The sequence below is a fragment of the Saccopteryx leptura genome, chromosome 9 (genome assembly GCF_036850995.1).
Source record: "Saccopteryx leptura isolate mSacLep1 chromosome 9, mSacLep1_pri_phased_curated, whole genome shotgun sequence".
Classification (NCBI taxonomy): domain Eukaryota; kingdom Metazoa; phylum Chordata; class Mammalia; order Chiroptera; family Emballonuridae; genus Saccopteryx; species Saccopteryx leptura.
Window position 1 is genome coordinate 76,302,849 of NC_089511.1, and position 16,196 is coordinate 76,319,044.

The 16,196-nt window shown below is 40.2% G+C and overlaps 1 protein-coding gene and 1 non-coding gene across 8 annotated transcripts in view; both read left to right on the plus strand.

The window, feature by feature from the left end:
- KAT6B (lysine acetyltransferase 6B) overlaps positions 1-16,196 on the plus strand; it is a 207,508-nt gene that overhangs the window by 109,843 nt on the left and 81,469 nt on the right. The gene's annotated exons all lie outside the window — the stretch shown is intronic.
- On the plus strand, positions 7,876-7,951 carry TRNAT-GGU (transfer RNA threonine (anticodon GGU)). Its single transcript has one exon. It is a non-coding gene; the product is annotated as a tRNA-Thr (tRNA).

The window sequence follows — 16,196 nt, forward strand, 5'->3', positions numbered from 1 at the left end:
TCGCTTTAGTGGTTCATTGATTGTTGGTCATACATGCCTTGACTGGGCATGCACAGGTCCTAGAAATGGCAACCTCAGAGCTCCAGCTCAACATTCTGTCCACTGTGCCATCATAAGCCAGGCTGAATCCATTTTTTAAAAATTGGTTGGAAAAATAAATTTAAGATAAAATTTGGTATAGTTTTCAACTATTAAATTGTCAAGGAAAAAATTTGACAAAATGCATTAGTGACACAATCTCATGCAGATAAAAATGCTGATGTCCTATGACCTAGCAATCTCACATCTCTGAATTTATCCTACTGGCATATTTGCACTTGCAAATGTACATCTGTACATTTTTGTAGAAGCAAAAGAGTGGTAATAACCTCACTATCTATTAGAGTGAAACTGGTATGGCGTACCTCAACATTTTTAAAAGATGTTTTATGTTTATATGTGCCAGGTCTATGAATGAAAATGTCTCAACAAACCTTTGGGAAGGGGATTTGTTTGCCCAGGGGTTAGACATAGGAGGGAGACTTATTTTCCATTCTGTATATCTTTGTACTATTTGAATTTTTAAAAAATCATGTATATATTATTACTTTAAAAAACAACAGCCTTACCAGGCAGTGGCACAGTGCATAGAGCATCAAACTGGGATGCAGAGGACTCAAGTTCGAAACCTCAAGGTCGTGGGCTTGAGTGCAGGTTTACCAGCTTGAGTGCGGGGTTGCTGGCTTGAGCATGGCATCATAGACATGACCCCTTGGTCACTGGCTTGAGCCCAAAGGTCTCTGGTTTGAGCAAGGGGTCACTTACTCTGCTGTAGCCCCCCAGTCAAGGCACATGAGAAAGCAATCAGTGAACAACTAAGGTATTGCAATGAAGAACTGGTGCTTCTCATCTCTTTCCCTTCCTGTCTGTCCCTATCTGTCCCCATCTCTGTCCCTCTCTCTGTCTCTGTCACACACACACACACACACAAAAATCAAAATAGTCCTTGAATTGAAGAGATTCAAGCCATGTCTTTTACACTCATTTTTTCTTCTAACTTTTAAATGTTTTGTGTGTAAACTCATTTATGTCTCCAGAGACCTCTGGCCTGTTACTGAGAGGAAGCAACAAGTTCTCAGTAGCCTCACTGCTCTGTATGTACTCTCCCTCTCCTTAGACTCTTCTGGCTATAGATTGCCTGATGTCCTAATTATTCAGAGCTATGGTTATAAACACAGGGACCAGAATTTCCTTAAAGCTCTAAAAAAATTAAGATGCCTGAGCCATTCAAACCTGTTGAATCAATCTATGGATGTGGCTTAGGCATGTGCATTTTTAAATGGGTGATTCCGATCTTCATACCTAGTTAAGAAACACTGTCTATAGAGCAATTCTTGGTAGGGTCTTATACTAAAAAATCAGCCATTTCTCCCTCCCTGCCCCCAGGCTACCAGGGGTGATGTAGATGTGGCACCAGAGTAGAATGTGTGGACCTTCTACTCCACACCCAAGAAACGGAGTGTCACCCTGACTGGCCACTTGGCTGTTGTATTAGAAGAATAGTGATAATGATAGTGATGATGATATAGCAAATCAGGTTTCTGCTTGAGAATTAACATTTTCTGCAAATAAAAAACATTAAATATGGGAGATCAAGATCCAGTTCTTTGAAAACATCAGTAAAATTCAGAAATCTCTTGCTAGATTGATTAAAATAGGGGGAAAACCAAAATCACCAATACCAGAAATTGGAGAAGTATCATCAAACACATAGAAAGGATAGTAAGAAAATATTATGGCAATTTTATGCCAATAAGTTTAGATGAAATTCCTTGAATGCCCAAATTACTACAGATGACACACACACAAAACAGATATCTTGAATAACTCTATATCTATTAAAGAAATTGAATTCATAATTTAAAACTGTGCTACAGAGAAAACTCCAGGCTCAGATAGCAGACAACTTTAATGGTGAAATCTATTAAACATTCAATAATACAAATGTTAGATAAATTATTTGAGAAAGTAGGACGAAATACATCTCAATTCCATAACTAACCAAAGACATTGTACAAAAGGATACTATAGAACAATATTTCTCCTGAACATAAGCATAAAAATTGTTTTAAATATTAGCAAATTACATCCAGAAATACATAAAAATATATACTACAAGGTTTATCCAGAGTCAAATTTATCCAAAATGCAAGCAAGATTGGTTTAATAATCTAAAATGAAGACAACCTATGATCATCTCAATGATATAGAAAAAGCAATCGACAAAACTAAAAATCTATTTATGATAAAAACTTTCACTATACTAGGAATAGAAGAAATTTTGTCAGCCTGAAAAAGGCATCTAAAAAAAGAAAAAATGGCCTTGGCCACGTAGCTCTGTTGGTTAGAGCATTGTTTCAATACGACAAGCTGGCGGGTTCCGATCCCTAGTTGGTGCTCATACAAGAATCAACCAATGAATGCACAAATAAGTGGAACAACAAATCCATGTCTGTCTGTCTGTCTCTCCCTTCCTTCCTCTCTAAAATCAATCTTAAAATTTTTTTTTAATAATAAAAAAAGAAAAGCTATAACTAACATCATTAATAATGGTGAAAGTTCAAATACTTTCTTCCAAAGGTCAGGAATGAGACAAATATGTCCCCTTTCATTATTTCTAGTTTCTAGTCAGCATTGTATTGGAGTTTGTAACCAGTGCAATAAGGCAGGGGAAGAAAAGAAGCTAGAAAAGCATACAGATTAGGAGAAGACTGAAACTGTCTAGTTCCAAACTACATTCTTATTTATATATATAGACACTCTTAAGGAATCTTTAAGAAGCTATTTAAACTAGAGTAAATTTAGCAAAGATTCAAAGTTAATATATAAAACCCAATTGTATTTCTAGATAGTAGCAATGAGCATTCCAAAATTGAAATACCATTTGTAATAACATCAAACAATATGAAAATATATAGGAATAAATTTAGCAAAATATGGATATAATGTGTACTGAAACTATAAAGCATTGCTAAAAGAAATTAAACAAGACCTAAATAAGTGGAGAAATGTCCTCCATGTTTATGGATTGGAAGATTCAGCAATGTTACAAAGTAAATACTCCCTAAAATGATCTTTACTGTCAACACAATCCTAACAAAGATTCCACTTTGTAGTGCAGGGGTCGGGAAACTTTTTGGCTGAGAGAGCCATGAACGACACATATTTTAAAATGTAATTCCGTGAGAGCCATACAACAACCCGTGTACATTACGCATTATCCAATAAAAATTTGGTGTTGTCCTGGAGGACAGCTGTGATTGGCTCCAGCCACCTGCAATCATGAACATGAGCGGTAGGAAATGAATGGATTGTATAATACATGAGAATGTTTTATATTTTTAACGTTATTATTATTTTTATTAAAGATTTGTCTACGAGCCAGATGTAGCCATCAAAAGAGTCACATCTGGCTCCCGAGCCATAGGTTCCCAACCCCTGTTGTAGTGTATACAGAGGTTGAATTACAATATTGTAAACCTGAAACTTATGTAATTAAAAAAAAGATCCTAACAGTTTTTCTAGAAATTGATAAAATGACTTAAAAATTTATATAGTAATAATACAAAGGACCTAAAATAGCTAAAACAAATATTGAAAATGAAGACCAAAATTGAAGGACTAATTCAGTGGAAAGAAGAAAAGATCAACATGTGGTCCTGGAATAACTGTAAGGAAAATAGTGATTCTTGACCCATACCTCATTCCATACACAAAAATTAACTAAAAATTAATAATAAACTTATTTTAAAAATGAAAACTATGAAACTAGAAAACATGTAGAATAAAGTTTTTACAACTTTGGAATAGCAGAGATTTTTTTTAGCTAGGACAAAAAGTAGAAAAAAATGATAAATTAGCTCTGGCTGGTTGGCTCAGTGGTAGAGCATCAGCCCAGCATGTGGATGTCCCAGGTTCAATTCCCATTCAGGGCACATAGAAGAAGAGACCATTTGCTTCTCCACAGCTCAGTTCCATCTCTCTCTCTCCCTCTCCCACAGCCATGGCTCGATTGATTCAAATGCATTGGCACCAGATGCTGAAGATGGCTTCGTGGACCCTCGGCCTCAGAAACTAAAAAATAGCTTGGTTGCGAGCGTGGCCCCAGGAGGCAGAGGATCCGCCCCAGATGGGGGTTGCCAGGTGGATCCCAGTCAGGGCACATGTGGGAGTTCCAAGTGAGAGTTCCCTTCCTCTCACTTAGAAAATAAAAAAGAAGAAAAATGATAAATTGGACTTTAAAAAAATTAATAACTAATGTTTTTTTAAAATGAAAATATTAGGAAAATGAAGAGAAACCACCAAATGAGAAAAAAATATAACTCACTAATAAGACAAACAACCGTTATAAAAAGTGGGTGTTATACATAGATAGTGTTCCTCAGGAAGCAGGCAGTGAGATGGTTTTGTGTGTGCACCGCGTGAAGGGATGCACTTGTGAGAGAAAGGGCAACAAAGCAGCTTTGAGCAAAGGGAGAAGCTGAGCCGTGATACAGCTTAATCACAGCCTCACTCACTGACTTCATATATAGCTCTGGAGCTGGATTGATCTTTCATGGTTGGGAGAGAGTTGGGACAAGAGCTGGGCCAAGATGACCAAGCCTTTGTATTTCTGCATCACTCAGTGATGAGGACCTATGTAGTACTACAATGTGAGCCAACCCAGGAAGGGGTGCATCCTTGGGATGACAGGACTTTCTGCAGCGGAAGCTATCCTTGAGGGAGAAACAGCTGAAAACTGACTGCCTGTAGCATTCTCAGTGTCTGGGGCAAAAAGTTTTTCACTGAAAGAGGATCTGGCAGTAGACCATGTTGATGGGCAGAAGATCTAACGGAAACTGTACAAAAGATATTTGAATGGCCATTAAGCAGATGAAAACATATGCAAAATCATTAGCCATCAAGGATATGCAAATTAAAACCACAATGAGCCACTCCTACATACTCTCTAGAATGGTTAAAAATTAAAAAGACTGGCAATGTCAAGTGCAACTGACCCTTTAAAATGGTACAATTTAAAAATAATTCTAAATAAAATGGTGCAATTACTATGGAGAATTTCTTATAAAGTTTAACATCCACTTATCATTGACCCAACAATTCTACTCCTAGGTGTATACCAAAGAGAAATGAAAACGTGTGTAGAAAAACACTTTCACACGGATTTTCATATCAGCTTTATTCATACAGGTCAAACCTTGTAAAGAGTGCAGATGTTTTATCCATTTACATTAATAGGTGAATAGATAAACTAATTTGGATATATTGGTATAAAGAGATACTATGGCCCTGGCCGGTTGGCTCAGTGGTAGAGCAATGGCCTGGCGTGCAGGAGTTCTGGGTTCGATTCCTGTTCAGGGCACACAGGAGAAGCGCCCATCTACTTCTTCACCCCTCCCCTTCTCCTTCCTCTCTGTCTCTCTCTTCCCCTTCCGCAGCCAAGGCTCCATTGGAGCAAAGTTGGCCCAGGCGCTGAGGATGGCTCTATGGCCTCTGCCTCAGGTGCTAGAATGGCTCTGATTGTGGCAGAGCAACGCCCCAGATGGGCAGAGCATCGCCCCCTGGTGGGCATGCCGGGTGGATCCCTGTCGGGTGCATGCGAGAGTCTGTCTGACTGCCTCCCCGTTTTCAACTTCAGAAAAATACAAAAAAAAAAAAAGAGAGAGAGAGAGAGATACTATGTAGCATTTAAAAGAATAAAGTACTCACACATGAACAACCCTCCCCTTTCTCAAAAGATGAATTTCAAAGCATGCTGAGCATAAATAAGGAAGCCACAGAAGAGTAGTACATCCTGTATGACTTCATATATGAAGTTCTAAGACACAAAATAACCTATAGTGATAGAAAGCATGTTGATAGTAGCCTAGACTGCAGAAGAGCTGAAGGGAACTTTTGATAAAAGGGTTCTATTTTTTAATGGTTATGTTGATTATATGGGTATATGTATTTGTCCAAACTTTGAAAGGGTACATTTTAGCCTGACCAGGTAGTGGCACAGTGGATAGTGTGTTGGCCTGGGCCATTGAGGACCCAGGTTTGAAACCTCAAGGTTGCCAGCTTGAGCGTGGGGTCGTGGGCTTGATCATGGGATCATAGACATGACCCATGGTCACTGGCTTGAACGAAGGATCACTGGTTCAGCTGGACCCCCCTGGTCAAGGCACATATGAGAAAGCAATCAGTGAGCAACTGAAGTGCTACAGCTACGAGTTGATGCTTCTCATTTGTCTCCCTTCATGTCTGCCTGTCCCCCCACCCCACCTCTCTCTCTCTTTCTCTCTCTCTAAAAAAAAGGTACATTTTATTATCTGTAAATTACATCTCAGTAAACTTGATCTTTTTAAAGTAAAATTTAAGAACAAAAACAGATGGGAGTTTATGTTCATAGGGATATTTGTTGGGTTTTTTTATACCTTTTTTTGGTAATGTTTTTATCTGATTTTGGTGTTAGAAATATGCCAGCCTTATGTGAAATTAGTTGAGAAATATTTCTTTTTTCTTCTCTGTTTTTTAAAATAAATCGTATAAGATTTGTTTTGTGTTCTTAATAAAATTACCAGCAGAGCTATCTGGGCCTGGGGTTCTCTGTAGGGAGGTGTTAAATTAAGAATCATTTTGGCCCTGGCCAGACAGCTCAGTTGGTTGGAGCGTCATCCCAAAGTGTAGAGGTTGCCAATTCGACCCCTGGTCAGGGCACATACAGGAGTATTCCTGTCTCTCTCTCCCTTCCTCTCTCTCTAAAATCAGAGGTTGCCAATTCGACCCCTGGTCAGGGCACATACAGAGCATTCCTGTCTCTCTCTCCCTTCCTCTCTCTCTCAAATCAGTACAATAAACATTTTTTAAAAAATCATTTTCTTTAACGGATTTGAAGTTACTCAGATTTTCTGTTGCCTCTTGTGTTAGTTTTTTTCATTTGGTTTATCAGTGAAGTTGTTCATTTTATCTAAGTTGCTCAATGTAGCTTTTTAGAATATTTTTTATCATTTTAACATCTTCAAGATCTGTGTGACATCCCCTTCTTAATTCCTGATATAGATAATTAGCATTTTCTAAATTAAGCTAGCTAGAGGTATCTAATAAAGATAAGTATCTACAGGACCTACCTTTTGACCCAGCAGTTCCACTCATAGGTATTTACTCAAGAGAGATGCAAACAAATAAAAAAAAATTTTTTTACAAGAGTTTTCAAAACAGTTTTATTCATTTTAGCCCTAACTGAAAACAACTTAAATGCTGACCAACTGTAGAGAATAAACAAACATTTGTGTATTTTACAGATAAAAAAACTCAACAATAAAAAGAAATGAATTACTGATATATATAACAGTATGAATGAATATGACAATATGGTGAGTGAATGAAACCAGTATCTGGGTCCATTTATGAAATTTTAGAACAGACAACCCAAACTCCAGTGGTAGAAATCACAATAGTGGTTACTTGGGAAAGAGTGTGAGAAGGGAGTGACTGGGAAGGGGCAAGAGAGAACTTTCTGGTTATGAAATGTTCTTGGTAGAGATGTGGAGTCCAGGAGTGTATGCATTTACTCAAAACTCTTTAAAATATAATTTAACTTAATCATACAACAGTGTGAATGTGTTTATTTTAATGCCACTGAACTTTACCCTTAAAAATAGTTAAGGCCTGACCTGTGGTGGCGCAGTGGATAAAGCGTCGACCTGGAAATGCTGAGATCGCCGGTTCAAAACCCTGGGCTTGCCTGGTCAAGGCCCATATGGGAGTTGATGCTTCCAGCTCCTCCCTCCCCTTCTCTCTCTCTGTCTCTCCTCTCCTCTCTAAAATGAATTTAAAAAAAAAAGTTAAAATTAGGCCCTGGCCGGTTGGCTCAGTGGTAGAGCGTCGGCCTGGTATGCGGAAGTCCCGGGTTCGATTCCCGGCCAGGGCACACAGGAGAGGCACCCATCTGCTTCTCCACCTCTCCCCCTCTCCATCCTCTCTGTCTCTCTCTTCTCCTCCCGCAGCTGAGGCTCCATTGGAGCAAAAGATGGCCTGGGCACTGGGGATGGCTCCATGGCCTCTGCCCCAGGCGCTAGAGTGGCTCTGGTCGCAGCAGAGCGACGCCCTGATGGGCAGAGCATCGCCCCCTGGTGGGCGTGCCGGGTGGATCCCTGTCGGGCGCATGCGGGAGTCTGTCTGACTGCCTCCCCGTTTCCAGCTTCAGAAAAATACAAAAAAAAATAGTTAAAATTATACATTTTATGTTATGTATATTTTACATTGTTTATTTTTATTTTTATTGATTTTAGAGAGAGAAAGGGAGAGAGAGAGAGAGAGAGAGAGAGAGACAGAGACAGGCATTGATTTGTGGTTTCACTTAACTTATATATTCATCAGTTGAATCTTTTATGTGCCCTGACCGGAGATTGAACCCACAACTTTGTTGTATCAGGATGACACTCTAACCAAGTGAGCTAACCAACCAGGGCCCGTATTTTACGATTTAAAAAATGTAAGTAGGTAAATGTGAAGGTCTTAAATGGGCAAACATTTAAGAGTGTTTCTTTTTCCCCTAATCAAATACTGTTATTATTTCTTTCTTTACCATCTATAGTATATACTCAGGTTAAGAATATAATTTAAAAAGTGATGAGAAAGTAGCAAGTACGAGAAATAATATTACATTTATATCAATATATTCAACAGATATTTATCAAACATTTAAGGTGTATATAGTTCTTTATTATTTGTGGTAAAAATAAACTAAACAAGTATCACCTATAAAGAGCTCACGGTGTGCTAAACTTTGACTTAAAATATGACCCAAAAAATTGATTTCACAAAAATAGAGACTTTTTATTTTTTTTTTAATTTTTTAAATTAATTAATTAATTAATTTTTAGAGAGAGGAGAGTGAGAGAGAGAGAGAAAGAGAGAGAGGAGAGCAGGAAGCATCAACTCATTGTAGTTGCTTCCTATATGTGCCTTGACCAGGCAAGCCCAGGGTTTGAACTGACAACCTTGGCGTTCCAGGTCAATGCTTTATCCACTGCGCCACCACAGGCCAGGCAAAAAAAAAAAAAAAAAAAATAGAGAACTTTATTTTACCTACTGTATACCCCTACAGGCGTCCCCAAACTACTGCCGCAGGCCGCATGCGGCCCCCTGAGGCCATTTATCCGCCCCCCCCCCCGCCGCACTTCCGGAAGGGGCACCTCTTTCATTTGTGGTCAGTGAGAGGAGCACTGTATGTGGCGACCTTCCAACGGTCTGAGGGACAGGGAACTGGCCCCCTGTGTAAAAAGTTTGGGGACCCCTTAGGTCTGTAAACTCTTAAAGCCCTGGGAAATTGAGCTTAAATATTTGGGCCTTTTGCTGACTTGAGCAAGGGGTCACAGGCTTGGCTTGAGCTCGGTCAAGGCAGGTATAAGAAGCAATCAATGAACAACTAAACTGATGTAACTATGAGTTAATGCTTCACATCTCTCTCCCAGTCTCTCTGTCTCTCTCACTCTCTCACCAAAACAAAACACACACCAAAACAAAAAACAAAAAACAACAAGAAAAAACTCCTTTCCCTGGGACAAAAGCCTGTCACATCTGGTGTTTCTCTTCCTGGCCGTGCCATAGGTTGCGTTGCACTAATAGGGGAGGGGCTTATGTTTTGTGTCATTCCCACACTGCAGTGATGCTGGAGCAGAGAGCAGAGTGCTGGGATGGTACCTGGCCTAAAGCACTCAGACTAGAATCTACCACAAAGAGGTTTAAGGCAGAGTCCAAAAGACAAGATCAGAACTCTTTATTTTTAATAAATAAATTTTTATTAATTTTAATGGGGTGACATCAATAAATCAGGGTATATATATTCAAAGAAAACATGTCCAGGTTATCTTGTCATTAAATTCTGTTCATACCCATCACCCAAAGTCAGATTGTCCTCCGTCACCTTCTATCTGGTTTTCTTTGTGCCCCTCCCTCTCCCCCTCTCCCTCCTTCCCTCCTCCCGTAACCACCACACTCTTATACATGTCTCTTAGTCTCGTTTTTATGTCCCACCAATGTATGAAATCATGCAGTTCTTGTTGTTGTTTTTTTCTGATTTACTTATTTCACTCTGTATAATGTTATCCAAGATCCCACCATTTTGTTGTAAGTGATCCGATGTCATCATTTCTTATGGCTGAATAGTATACCATGGTGTATATGTGCCACATCTTCTTTATCCAGTCTTCTATTTTTTTTTTACAGTGATTAAAGCCTTTAAGCAAACTCTTGGCTAATACAGCAAGAATCCATAAAAGAGTAGTGTCCTTAACATGTTCACCAAGTCCAAGTTGGCCCCAACACCATGCCAAATCCCTGAAAAATGCAACCCAACCCCAGTTCAGTTTGTTAGGAGCTGTCACAAGGAGCAGGAGTCCAGGAAAAGTCTGCATGGCACTGGAATTGTTGTCACAATTCTATACTTTGCAGCTCACGTCCAAGTCCCAATGATGGCTGCTTCTAGCTGGTAATGATTCAGGTAGACTGGAAAAGCCATCTGCAGCATGTGTGGATATGGAGCTTCTGTTCTCCTCTGCCTGGAGAGATGAGACCAGGTTGCTTTTCCCTGGAGCTCTGCGACTGTGGCTTGGTAAAGAGAACCTTGGGATACACTAAGCTGGGTGGCAAAAGTAGATTCATAATAGAAGTTGGCAAAAGGGGGAAAGAGAGCTCTAAATTAGGAGTAGGTCCCAGCCTGAAATATGAGTGGGGCATTGAGGTAGGAGGAATAAAGGAAACACTATATATTAAACAAAGCTGCAGAAAATAGGACTATCAACACCCACAACAGAGATCTTTGAGGGAAGAATAAAAAACCTGACTATTCAGGCAAAGCATAGTTAAGTGGCCCTTGTGCAAATGAGATCAGTTTACCTGCTTCTTGGAAGAAATACCCTAGGCTCGTCCACAGTGTCGTAGATGGGGCCGACGGCCCTGGGCCCCTTCAGCCTTCAGTGGCAAACCCCAGCATTCTGGGCAAGGTTAGGTCTTAGGTGGCTGGAGCAGGCTGGAAGAGACTGAACCTTCCCTTAGAGGAGCGAGGGGGAAGCCTACCTTCCAGTGTCCCTGTTTCCTCACAGCAGAGGCATATAAGTCTGGCAGGCTTTAGCTCAATGACCTTCCTTTCCACTATTGAAGCAGGACCCAGATGGCATCCTATGATACCCCTTTGGGGCATTGGAGCCTTTAAGGGCGTATCCTAAGAGCTGGTAGTTCCCCTGATCTCTATTGGGCTTTTTCTGCCTCTTGGTATCTTAAAAGCCATGCTCAGAAGATCTCGCTGAGGGGTTTGAGGATCCCCATCCGCCTATATAAACCTTTTCCATATATCTGGAGCTATTTGGAAAAGACAAAACAGTGTTATTAGCTGGATCAAATAAAGAAGGTAGTAGTTTGCAGGAGAAAAAGATTTGGCGTCTCCTGTTCATCAGCATTCAAAAGAAATTAAAAATTTTTTTAAGTAAAAAGCATGATATGGTAGACCCATAGGAGTTCCAGGATATGATTCCCCCCTTTTAAATTTTTTTAAATTGACCTTAAAATATTTGCTGGGTGCACTTTAATAATACCTTGACTTTAAAGATTGTAAGAAATACACATAATTCGAGGATCAGAACTCTTGATATTCAGGCAGTAATTATCAAAGCAATCCTCTTTTCCTAGTGTGTATGGCTATTGTAATTGAAAGGGTCAAAGGCAGTCTGAAAATGAGGAAAACAAAAGCAGAAATATCAGGCGCCTGGAGATTCTGGACATCAGATGATTTATGTGCCCACAGGGCAATTGAGAATTAAGGGTGGTAATGGAATTACACTATTTTTGAGGACAAGAACTTGGAGTAGCAATTATATTCTACTTGGCATACTTGGGTGCTGAGTAAATATTAGTAACTTACTGATGGCACATAACATTTCAACTGTCATGTAAATCTCTGGGAAAGCCCAATATTGTCAGGAGTGGTGATGATAAGATATTATTGATAAAATGACTAATACGTGACTTTTCTAGCTTGTTACTATCCACTTACCTATGTCTCAACTCTTTATTCTATTGGGTTGGGAAATAAGTTCGTAGCCTTTTTACCGAAGACTTTTATTTAAACAAAAAACAATAATTATATCAATAAGTTAATCAATTATTTATTCGCCGTTGCTGTTTACAACCTCTTCCCACCTCTCGACCAATTTGTTGATGCCGTTCCGCCAAAAATCGCCTGGTCTGGTGTCAAAGAAGTTGTTGAGCCAGTTTTTAAGGACCTCTTTGTTATCGAAGGTAACGCCCTTCATATGGTTTGACAGGGAGCGGAAAAGATGGTAATCGGTCGGTGCAAGGTCCGGAGAATACGGCGGATGCTGAAGGACCTCCCATCCGAGCTCTTGAAGTGCGGCTTTGATGACTTGTGCAACATGGGGCCTGGCGTTGTCGTGAAGGAGTATGGTTTGACCATGTCGATCAGGTCTTTTCAGTCGAATAGCCTCATTCACGCGGTGTAGCTGGGCAATGTAGAGCTCCTTGTTGACTGTGGCATTCTTTTCGAGCATTTCCCAGTTCTTCATCGAATTCAGAAGGCCTTCCGGTGCGGCACGTGTCATCGACCTCAAAGTCGCCATTTTTGAACTTTGCAAACCATTTCCGTGCTGTAGACTCGCCTATGACACCTTCTCCATACACGTCGCAAATGTCCCGGGCTGCTTCGGCAGCTTTTTGACCTTGATGAAAAGAAAAGAAGAGCAGGTGTCGAAAATGTTGATTTTTGCCTCCTGGGTATTCCATTTCTAAGCCTCAAAACTAATAAAAATTAAATAACTCAAAAAATACAATTAACATAGTTTTGTAGAGCAGAAAGAGTTTTATTGAATGAATACTTACCCTTTGCCAAACAGCAAACAAATCGTTGTAAAATAAAAGAAAATATAAAAACGCTACGAACTTATTCCCCAACCCAATACTTCCCTGTTTGTGTTTGGATCTAATTGCAATCAATGCAGTTGCCTGTGTCTCCTCTGAGCAGTTCATGCAGGTTTCTCTTGGTAGAATTGTAATGAGAACATCTGGGTTCACATCTTGCCTAGGTGGGGTTGTAAACACCACATGTAGATTAAAACAAATGAATTGGGGCAACCAAGGAAGCCAGCAATATGCTTCCAACTATATGACATTCTGGAAAAGGCAAAACCTATGAATACAGTAAGAAAAAAGATCAGTGCTTGCCAGGAGATAGAGGGGGAGATGAATAGGCAGAGCGCTGGGAGTTTTTAGAACCATGAAAATACTCTGTATGATAAAGATACCATAATGGTAGATACATGTCGTCATAAATTTGTCCGAGAACCCTGATGTGAAGTATGGACTTTGGGTGATAGCTTTGTGTCAGTGCAGGTTCCTCGGTTCTAACAAATGCACCACGGGTGGGGGGTGTGGACAGTGATATGGGAGGCGCTGGCAGGAAGGGAGGCCAAGCATTTGTGGTGGAGGATGGCAGTATATAGGAAATTTCTGTACCGTTCTCTCAATTTTCTTGTGAATCTGAAACTGCTTTGTTTTTGTGTGTGTGATGGAGATGGGGGGGGGGGGGTCAGATAGGGAGAGACAGATAGGAAGAGATGAGAAGCATCAATTCTTCATTGCAGCACCTTAGTTGTTCATTGATTGCTTTCTCATATGTGCCTTGACCGGGGGGGGGGGTGGTCTACAGCAGGCCGAGTGACCCCTTGTTTGAGCCAGCGACCTTGGCTCCAGCTGGTGAGCCTTGCTCAAACCTGATGAGCCTGCACTCAAGCTGGCAACCTTGGGATTTCTAACCTGGGTCCATCGCGTCCCAGACTGACGCTCTATCCACTGCACTACCCACCTGGTCAGGTTAAAACTGCTCTTAAAAAAATAAAGAGGCCATGGCCAGTTGGCTCAGCAGTACATCGTTGGCCCGGCATGTGGAAGTCCCAGGTTCGATTCCCCGCCAGGGCACACAGGAGAAGCACCCATCTGCTTCTCCACCCTTCCCCCTCTCCTTTCTCTCTATCTCTCTCTTACCCTCCCTCAGCCAAGGCTCCATTGGAGCAAAGTTGGCCCGGGTACTGAGGATGGCTCCATGGCCTTCGCCTCAGGCGCTAGAATGGTTCCAGTTGCAATGGAACAATGCCAAGATGGGCAGAGCATCGCCCCCTAGTGGGTATGTTGGGTGGATCCCAATTGAGCGCATGCTTCCAGCTTCTGGAAAGAAGGAAGGAAGGAAGGAAGGAGGGAGGGAGGGAGGGAAGGAGGGAAGGAGGGAAGGAGGGAAGGAAGAAAGGAAAAACATTGGTGATTTGTGATACTTGAGTATGAATTGATTTAAAATTTTTATTTTTCAAAATGTAGAGTAAGGATTATCTTATTTGTTAATATTGTGACATGCTTGCCAAAGAGAATAGTTTGTAAATCCTAAACAGACTGACTTACTGTAACCATGTGTTGAATTTCCAGCTGTGTTAAATCAGACTTTGATCCCTCTTAAGAAGATAAATGCAGTATCTGCAGTTTCTAATGGTAGGGGTGGAGGAGAGACTTTCAAATGAAATCTTAAAAAGCCAAGTCCTTGTCCAGATAAAAAATTAGAGACCCTGGGGAAGGCAGTTTTGTTTCATTATCTTCCCCCATTCCCCCCCCCCCCCAAAAGAACAAATGAGATCCTATTGTTAAATGCAGGGTACAGGCTTAGATTTGTTTCCTTCCAGTAGAAGAATCACTTTCCTTAATCAGCACTCTGATAAATGGCACACCTGCCTAATTGAACAAGTTCTAGACTACAGGATACAATGTGAGCATTTCAATTAGCTCCACACAGTTGATAATTGTTGTGGCTGATGTTCTCAGAAAGTCTTCTTTCTCTTCTTATTCTTTTGTAGCTAAGCTTTTATTATTTTATACTTCTGAACCAGCCTTTGATTGTGGGAATTTCCCAGTGTTTGGTCACTGATATTGTTTTTGTTTCTAAGTGACTTTTTAAATGGAAAAAGAAGTGATCTATTTATGGATATGAGTAGGGATGCTTTTAAATATATTTATTTTATTAGATTTAATTTACTTGTCCATCTTAAAATATATAGAGCCCTCTTCATTGTGACAGGATGTAATTTATAGCAGCTACATTCACGATCTCCATACATTAGCAGTAGTAAATCCTTTTGCTGAGAGTAATACAGAAACTCAACCAGAGCTAGTGGGAATGATATAGTGCTCCCTCACAGAACCAATTACCCACAGAGAAGTATAATGAGCAAGGGAGGTGATCCAAAAAAATCTATATGGTGAGAGTAAAATTATTGTAGAATTTTTGCCTGTGAAAAGTCTTATAATAAGTATATCTCCGATTGTGTTCCAGGAAAAAAATTATTTCAGCATCTATTTAGATCAGCGGTTCTCAACCTGTGGGTTGCAACCCCGGCTTTAGGCGACCCCTGTGTTTTGGTCGTTTGACCCCCATCAGGGTCGAGACCCACAGGTTGAGAACTGCTGATTTAGATTAAAATTCATGACAGAATTGTAAGAATAGCCTTAAAATAAAACAAAAGCATTCATGAGTGTAGAGACAATGGTGATAGACATGTTGCAAACAGTTCTGTTGTGCCCTGAAGGATGTGAAGTAGCCCTGAGGGCGGCTGGTCACCAGCCCGTCCTGTGGAGGAGGGACTGCATTGACCACAGTTACAGCGCATGCCGATGGAAACGAGATAACGCGCCTTAAAAAAATAGATGATTTAGATCATCACAAGAAGTCTCTACTTTAAGAGTTAATATATTTCCAAAGACCACATCTAAGCAGTTTGCTATAAAGGAAAATCCTGAGTGTGTATGATCTATATCCTAATTAGGAGTGTGTTTGATCTGTTCAGATAGACATCAGTTGAATAAGTGGGTTAAGTTGCAAGAAATGAAGTCTCATTCTTTATTAGAGAAGTGTCAAGCAGAGTGCTGAAGTGGAAAGAAACAAATAAACAAACCCCCCCAAAGTATGTTACCCTGAAAACAACATGAACAATTTTCAGCCTCTATTGTCCTGGTCCTATGAGTGGTGCTGTTTGTGGAAAATAATTCATTACTAATAATAAAGCACCAAAGTTCATAAGATATTTTTAAAAAGAAAAAAGATTTAATAGATTCATACTCTTGTT